Source organism: Hyaena hyaena, unplaced genomic scaffold (genome assembly GCF_003009895.1).
Source record: "Hyaena hyaena isolate Hyena2069 unplaced genomic scaffold, ASM300989v1 scaffold_274, whole genome shotgun sequence".
In the NCBI taxonomy this organism is placed as follows: domain Eukaryota; kingdom Metazoa; phylum Chordata; class Mammalia; order Carnivora; family Hyaenidae; genus Hyaena; species Hyaena hyaena.
The window spans coordinates 532,301-539,428 of record NW_024080907.1 but is presented as its reverse complement, the minus strand read 5'-3'; the positions used below and the strand labels follow the sequence as shown (position 1 = coordinate 539,428).

The window sequence follows — 7,128 nt, the reverse complement described above, 5'->3', positions numbered from 1 at the left end:
CAAACAATTCACATTAATGACTCTAATTTGTGTTCCTTTTACTTTGCCAAGGCAAGTGTCTATATCTTTTCCTTTTATCGTGTTAATTATTCAGCATTAATGAAAAGCATCCTTGCAGTACTTTTTACCAATACCAGATTACTTACGTCACTTTCACACATTAGGAAATGAAAACCCTCAATCAGCCCATCAGAAGCAGGAGATCCCTTTCTTCAACATCCTCATTCTATCTCTGGTCCTGAGTATTCTTCTGATTTAACCATATATTTACCTTCCATTTTTCTAGGATGCCTTGCCATATACATCCTGGAAGGAATCTTGAGTAACAAGGACTCAGGCTGCACTCCATTTTCTGTCTTAGTTCCCCCTACCTTATTTCTTGGGTTTGGACTGGTGGCTAAAAGGAACTATAAGCCTATGGCCTGCCCTTTGAAGGTAGGGCCCTATAGAGTTCTGGTTGTGAGAGTGATCTCTATAGTCTCACAGCATTCATTAGAATCCTTCTCTCTTCCACAATAGTAGTATTACCTTGGGCAAATATCTAAAGTCCCAACATCTATAAAACAGGAATAAAAAAACCTTGACATGGCCAGGCTGACAGTGTTACCAACTTAACTTCTGGTAAAATAACAACTGATATAATTATCCCCAATTGGTTTTAACAGTTCCCAAATGGACCCCGAGATGATCCCCCAATTATCCACACCTCCATGTATGCATGCCCTCCTGTAATTCTCTCCTATATTGTATCAGAGTTGGTCTATGTGATGGATAGAACACGGCAGAAGCAACGGAGTATCACTTCTGAGGCTAGGTTATAAAAGACATTGTGACTTCTGCCTTGCTGTCTCTTGGATTAGTCTTCCTGGAGGATGCCAGCTACCATGGCTTGTGGAAGCCATGTGAAGAGACTGAAGATGCGAAGAAATGAGGTTTTCTGCCAAAAGTCAGTAAGGAACTGAGGCTTCTGCCAAGAGCCATGTGCATCAGCCATCTCGGAAGCAGATCCTCTAGCTCCACTCAGGCCTTCAGATGCCTGCGTCCCTGGCTGACACCTAGAGGGCAACCTCATGAGACCCTGAGCCACAACCATACAGGTAAGGTACCTCCAGGCTCTTGACCCTCAGAAACTATGAGATAGTAACAGTGTGTTGTTTTAAGTTGCTAAATTTGGGGTAACTTTTGAGGGTACACCACAATACATAACCAGTATAAAATACTTTAAACTCTGTGCTGTATACCTGCCCAGCATTAAAAGAAATGTCCACTCAGAGCTCACTGTGTGGTAATTAACAGTTCCTATCTCATCAGGTTGGGAGGACTGAGCAGGACACTACATGTAAAGCACTCAGTGTGAGCCTAGCTCACAGTAAGCACTCAACCAATGCTAGTTACCACCGTCACACAGAAACTCAGGCCTGTGGGTAGTTGTCCCAGATCTTGGAATCTTGGAAGCTTCAGGCATAGCATAATGAATGAAGACAGAGTTAAGGGAGCAGGGAAGGAAATCCTAAGGCAATTTTTCCCACTCCCAGGAGCTCTTAGGGATCAGGCCTCTAGCTACTGCAGCCAGGGCTCCCTTCCACGAGAGTAGGACGGATAGGTCAGAGGAGAGACATGCCCCTTTATTGGCCTCTAAAATGACTAAAGGAGCATGTAAAAAGGTAGAAAATGTTTACTAAGTGGAAAGAGGGACAGAAAACAGGAGATTGGGGTGGTAGAAGTCATCTTTAAGTGATTACTTTTGGCTTGGTACCATGCCTGTTTATCTTCAGTTTCCACTGGGCCAAGCAGAAGCTATGCTCAGAAATACTCCTTACTATGCAGAATCATACACTCTGTAGCTTAAACAAAGCACAGGTCTATTGTCTGGTATCTCTTCATGACTCGGACCACCTCTGATTGGAGCTGTACAGAAATATGGTAGGCTTTGGTAGTTGTAAGCCAGGAGGCTTATCACTAGGTCATTTGTTTCTCAGGGAAGACACACCCGAAGGGAAAGACAGGTTTTGGAATACTAAGAACAAAGTGAAATTTTGTCAGTCAATGTTCATATAAGATTGAAGAGTCATTTAGGAGCAAGAGCCCAGAGTGCTCAGAAACAGGGTAAAATAAAATGGGTCAGTTAGTGCAATCTTAGAAATTAAATTTGGTGAATGTGGCTCATACACTGAATCATTATACTTAAATGCACTAGTGTGTAACAGTGTGTAAGCTTTACAATGTTTATCTGTTTCAGTCACTATCATATTCCCAATCCCTACAACAGAGTCTCACACACAGGAGGAGCTTGATAAAATATTTGTTAAATAAATGAATGAAGATATGACTCAGCATAGGTCAAGAACTAGGGGTAAATATACAGAGATCTATTATTTAAATATACATACAGACTTGTTACTTAAGTTACACACTTTAAAAAACATTTTTTAAGTTTATTTATTTTGTGAGAGAGCGAGCATGAGTGGGGGAGGGGAAGAGAGAATTCCAAGCAGGCTCTGCACCACCAGCACAGAGCCCATTATGGGGCTCGAACTCACGAATCATGAGATCATGACTGGAGCCAAAATCAAGAGTTGGATGCTTACCCGACTGAGCTACCCAGGCGCCCCTTAAGTTACACACTTCTGATTCACAGTTTTTTACTGATCTCTGATATATGTCAGGAGTCAATGTACAGTGTGTATCCTATCTGGAGACTTTGTCAGGTTTCAAATTCTTCCACTCAGCTGGTAGACAAGTTAGAAAGAATACTGTAGGGGCGCCTGGGTGGCTTAGTCGGTTAAGCGTCCGACTTTCGCTTAGGTCATGATCTCGCGGTTCGTGGGTTCGAGCCCCGCGTCGGGCTCTGTGCTGACTGCCAGCTCAGAGCCTGGAGCCTGTTTCAGAGTCTGTGACTCCCTCTCTCTCTGACCCTCCCCTGCTCACGCTGTCTCTCTTTCTCCTAGAAATAAATAAAACATTAAAAAAAAAAATTTAAAAAAAAAAAAAAAAAGAAAGAATACTGTAGCTTTGTGGATTGTGGAAATAGGCAAACCACCTGTTTAAAATATATTATATGAGAAAATTATAGTTTGAATTCATATTAACTGAATTGATTGTTCTATACTTACTTTGAGGGTTGTTGGCGATCATATCTTTAAGGAAATACTCAATTGGCTGTCTAACACAAGACCCAGCCCCTTTGCCCAAATGATCCACTCTTAGGGAAACTGCTTTGATAAGACCAGCTGTTTAATGCAATCTAAGGCCCTAGAAGGTCATTGCATTACTGTTGTTCCGTTTGTAAGAATAAAGAGGAAATCTAAGGAATTTCAACATTTTCTCTGTCATTTCTGGTATGGAAAAGAGATATAAACTGTATTTGTTTGACCAGAATCCTTTAGTCCTTGAGGACTTTGAATCGTTTCAAAAGATTCCTGTGAGGTAAACAAACCTATGCAAGGAGATCCTGCAGCATAAAGTTCAGGTCAGAGTATACACAGGAAACACTTCTCCACAGTAATCCAGTTTCACTGATTGTCCAACTTAGTTTGAGCTTCCTCGGAGCTCAGCTAGGGAATAGGACAATCATCTGGAGATATTCTGTGCCAAATGACAGCCATCTGCTTCCCACGTGCCCTTTCTACTTGGACAAATAAAAACAATCACCCCACATAAAAACCCATTAATTAACGTTACTTCAAAGACACTCAGCCCCACCTTGGAGTAGTAACACCTATGACTACAGTTCTTTGGGTATTAAGGATGGATCACCTAGAATAAACCTTGGAAGTACTTAGAATGCTTGTGCATTTCCACAGGAAAAAGACTCCTTATTCCTTTTGAGGAAACTTTTATCTTCCCATCTGTTCATAATCGGATTACTCAAATGATGTACAAAAAGTGGAGGAACAATTATTTGTAAGCCCTTGCTTTTTAAAGCATCAAATTTTGACTACAGCAATACTATTTTTAAATGATGCATGATTTGTTATAATCCTATTATTTATAGTAATAACATGTTTCCTTGTCTTCATAGAGGATCCACTCTTTAAGTATTAGGGACCTGGGAGTGGTGGATAAAAGTGAATTTAATTCACATTCAGCAAGTATTATTGTGCTTACTATATGTTGGCCTGGTAGCAACAGTGAGATGGAAGGGTAATTTTATGTCTATTGAGAGCAGATCACCGGCGTTCGTAGTATAGTGGTGAGCATAGCTGCCTTCCAAGAGATCAGACCCTATGACTTTTTCACTTTTTTCCTCATTCGGAAGGTACCATAGCTATATATCTATATATTAGTTGATTTTTTAAAAAATTCTATTTTTAGGTAATCTTTACACCCAATGTGTAGCTTGAACCCACACCCCTGAGATCAGAGTCACATGCTCCACCGATTAAGCAGGCAGTTGCCCCTAACCGATTTTTAATTTTATCTGCAGTGTTGCGCCAATTTGCACTATGATTTTTTAAGAGCAGAGTTGTATCATGTACATGTATTTTATACTACATGTATTATAAATCTGGGGCAGCTTGTCTGGGGCAAATGTATTTAGTCTTCCTGTCTGTCAAAGATTATTTTGTCAAAACAAAATCAGGAAAACACTTTTTTTTTAATAGTTTATTGTCAAGTTGGTTTCCATATAACACCCAGTGCTCATCCCAACAAGTGCCCTCCTCTATGCCCATCACCCTCCTTCCCCTCTCCCCCACCCACCTCAGCCCTCAGTTTGTTCTCAGCATTCAAGAGTCTCTCATGGTTTGCCTCTCTCCCTCTCCCCAACTATTTTTCCCTTTCTTCTCCCCCATGGTCCTCCGTTAAGCTCCTCCTAATCCACCTATACGTGCAAACATATGGTATCTGTCCTTCTCTGCCTGACTTATTTCGCTCAGCATAACACCCTCAAGGTCCGTCTATGCTGCTACACATGGCCAGATTTCATTCTTTCTCATTGCCATGTAGTATTCCATTGTATAGAGAAACCACATCTTCTTGATCCATTCGTCCGTTGATGGACACTTAGGCTCTTTCCATGTTTTGGCTATTGTTGAGAGTACTGCTATGAACTTTGGGGTACATGTGCCCCTATGTATCAGCACTCCTGTATCCTTGGGTAAATTCCTAGCAGTGCTATTGCTGGGTCATAGGGGAGTTCTTTGTTAATTTTTTGAGAAACTTCCACACTGAGGAAAACACCTTCTTTGAGGATCAATGTCACAGCCCTCTAAGATTTGTTACTTCAACACTATTAATGAGATAAGTAACAATGGTTAAGAAGGAGCCAAATTCCCAGGCTTGTAGAAGCTTGGGAATTACTTAGACAAAAAGAGCAGGTGGTAAGAGAGCTCCAATATCAAAAAGAGAATTACAAAGGAAGACGTTTACAACTTTGGCACCACTCTTTGAGAAATCTCTCTAGAGGGGAAAGGACACACGGGTGACTACTGATTTAAAAATAAAAATCTCGGGTGCCTGGGTGGCTCAGTCAGTTAAGCATCCGACTTTGGCTCAGGTCATGATCTCACAGTTTGTGGGTTTGAGCCCCACGCCAGGCTCTGTGCTGACAGCTCAGAGTCAGGAGCCTGTTTCAGATTCTGTATCTCCCTCTCTCTCTGACCCTCCCCTGCTCATGCTGTCTCTCTCTCAGAAAAAAAAAAAAATTTTTAAATAAAAATCTCCCTAAAAACACTATGAAGGGGTGAGACAAGCATTATACATAAACACATATGTACACATACATATATGCACAGGTACATTTCTGTACACATATACACACATGTGCATCTACATACATACACACACATACACACACACACATACATAACAGTATATGTCTGAGAGAGAGTAATAGGGAGAAGTATAAGAGTCAAAGGGAAACTATGTGAATCCCCTCCCATCCCAGGATTTTGAAAGGTCCTACTTGACTTTTTAAAGAATGCACCTCTCTGAAGGGAGAACAATCAGAAAAAATTCATACTTGCTGAACCTGTTTTGTTTTTTCTTTTCTTTTAATTTGCCTGCTACTAAGCAGAATGGGCTGAGAATTTCTTTTGGGAAAAAGGTGGCTTAGTGCCTGTGGGAAAGTTAGTCATCTGAGAATCCATAGTTTGGGGGGAAAAGATGTATCCTGGGATCTTTCCCTTATTCCAACTATTAAAATGGAAGTAACACAAGAGCACAACTTACTCATAGCTATAACCCCAGCATGTAGTTGGTCGTCAGTATATATCGTTGATTCAACAAATGGACAGATTAAAGGATCAATCAATGAGATCAGAGAGTGCTGAGTGTTTTCTATATGCAGTGGAGAATGCAAGAAAGTCTAAGACAGAATTGCTGCCTTCAGGAATCTCTGTAGCCAGTTAAGGATACAAAGTTAATAAGCATAATGTAGTCAGAGAACAATATATAATAGTGGCAATTTAGTAAAAGCTAGGTTATGTGGTTCAGTCCATAAAGTTTCAAGGGGCTTGGAGAGCAGAGAGATGATGCTGAGCTGGGCCTTAAATATTTGCCAGGATTTAAAACCTGCCTGCTCACTAACCCCCTTCTCCAAATGACACGTTGGGGCATATCTTCCAAACCTCCTGGGCTGGTTCCAAACATTTAAAAAATTAAGAGTAAGTTAAATCCAGGGGCACCTGGGTGGCTCAGTCCATTAAGCATCCAACTTCAGCTCAGGTCATGATCTCACGGTTTGGTTTGTGAGTTCGAGCCTCATGTTAGGCTCTGTGCTGACAGCTCAGAACCTGGAGCCTGCTTCAAATTGTGTCTCCCTCTCTCTGTCCCTCTCCCATTCGTGCTCTGACTCTCTCACTCTCTAAAAAATAAACATTGAAAAAAAATAAGTTAAATCCATCTGTCAGATCTACCCATGAGTGTAGCACTGTTTTCATTAAGAGTGGAAATAGAAAAAGAATGATTTTATAAAGTAGGTATGGTGACCATATATTTACGGCTCAAACCCTATATTTGAAATTAAGACTCTACAAAAATATCTGTGCTCAATAAATACTTGCAGATTGTCAGATACAAATCCCATGGCCCTATTTTCACTCGTTGCAGGGAATGTGTTATTGCTCCTATAGTGGACTCCAGTTCTTTGCTTTAATGAATACTCAGGAAAGTTAGCTTTCAGAGAGA

General features: G+C 40.9%; 1 long non-coding RNA gene across 1 annotated transcript in view; it reads right to left on the bottom strand.

The window, feature by feature from the left end:
• LOC120241034 overlaps positions 1–7,128 on the bottom strand; it is a 76,389-nt gene that overhangs the window by 38,015 nt on the left and 31,246 nt on the right. The gene's annotated exons all lie outside the window — the stretch shown is intronic.